This window comes from Tupaia chinensis, unplaced genomic scaffold, assembly GCF_000334495.1.
Source record: "Tupaia chinensis unplaced genomic scaffold, TupChi_1.0 Scaffold000140_1, whole genome shotgun sequence".
NCBI classification, from domain to species: Eukaryota; Metazoa; Chordata; class Mammalia; order Scandentia; family Tupaiidae; genus Tupaia; species Tupaia belangeri.
The window spans coordinates 5,800,065-5,801,748 of record NW_006159610.1 but is presented as its reverse complement, the minus strand read 5'-3'; the positions used below and the strand labels follow the sequence as shown (position 1 = coordinate 5,801,748).

Genomic DNA, 1,684 nt, shown 5'->3' with positions numbered 1-1,684 from the left:
CGCCACCGCCATCGGCCACCGCCGCTGAGGGCGCAGGGGGCTCTCAGGGAGACCCTCCGAGATCTCAGGGCACAGCTGGGCTAGAAGCAACAACGCCGGCCCCTCACTATTAAACATTTTCTAGTAAAACGGAACACACACAGTAATTTTACACATACATACACCTGTCCAAGAAAAATATGTACTTCTTTTCATAAAATGCTCGTATAAGAATGCTTTAAATTTCTAGAAGCTCTAAACACAACACAACTCAAAATTCCATCTATAAGAGAATAAAGAGTGATGTATATGCACAATAGAATAGTGCTCGGTGGGGCCAGCAGGTTGCGTGGTGGTTAAAGCACTGGACTCCCACATGGCTGCCTGCAGTTTGAGTCCTGGATTTGGTGGCTTGAAAAATCACTCTGGGGGTGCTGGCAGGTGGGTGGTGGTTAGAAGCGCTAGACTCCTACATGGCGGGCCACAGTTCAAGTCCCAGACCTGTTGACTTGCTTTCTCACTTTCCTTTCTCTCTGGTCGAAATAAGTAAATAAATAAAAAAGGCTAAATAAAAAAATAATTAAAAAAAAATCACACTGGGAATGTGTACATGTTTGCCCTAAATTCTGGAAGGATGGAGGAGAAGAGATTGTAGCATGGCCATTTGTGCGGGCGGGTGATTTTTCACTTTTCCCCTCATTGTCTTGCTCTGGTGAGTACACATGCCCTTGATAAAAACCTAAAAAGAAAACAAAAACAAAAAAGAATATTGCTCAGCAATTTACAAAAGAGTTCGATACAGATACAGGTGAACCTTATTCATGAACTTGCTTATTTACTAAAATTTATCTTTAACCCCAAAATCAATACTCATGGTGTTTGCACGGTCACTTTCAGACCTGAGCCGAGTGGTGAAAAATTTGAGTTACTCCCAGGGAACCAGCAGTTAGCGTAATGGCTATGTCGCTGGACTCCCACCTAGTCGACCGCGGTTCGCGTCCCGGACCCAGTGGCTTAAAACTCACGCCGGGCGCGTGTGTGTGCGTGCCCAGGATCCCGAGAGGAGAATGGAGGAGAAGGGATTGCGGCGTGACCATCCCCCCTGGGGGGTGATTTCTCACTTTCTGTCTCTATGTCTCTCTCTGTCTGTCTGGCGAGCGCACGCGCCCTACAGTGAAAATCTCTCAAAAAAAAAAAAAATTTGAGTTACTCCCAGTGAGGTCAAACAAATCCAAGTTCTACCTTCTTGTTCTAGTCCTTGCACTAAACAAATGTCATGTTCATGATCTATTTTCATGTTTTTGTGCTTTTTATTGGTGATTTTGCTGGTTCAGTGGCCCCCAAATGTAGTACTGATGTGCTGTCTGATGTTCCTAAGCACTGTCTGTCCCTTAGGGAGAAACTATGTGTCAGATAGGTTTGTTCAGTCATGAGATGTGCTACTGGCCATGAGTTCGATGTTAACGAATTAACACTATATGTGAAATATGTGTCTTTAAACAGAAACACACATAAAACAAGTTTATTTGCTTTTACTCTGTGTCTGTGTACTGGTCCATCGATACATGTTTTACGTATGTTGACCTCTGCGTTTCTTTGTGTTGACGTACGCACTGATGAAATTGCCTCCATCAGAGGCTCACAGGACTCTAACCCCTACTTTCCCTAGGAATGACGGTTCCCTATTGGCTAGGTTAGTGTTTGT

At 44.3% G+C, this 1,684-nt stretch overlaps 1 pseudogene; it reads right to left on the bottom strand.

Annotated features, from left to right (window-relative positions):
• The window catches only part of LOC102473226 (5'(3')-deoxyribonucleotidase, cytosolic type pseudogene), a 1,884-nt pseudogene extending 608 nt beyond the window's left edge, over window positions 1–1,276 (bottom strand).
• Between the last annotated feature and the right edge of the window lie 408 nt (window positions 1,277–1,684).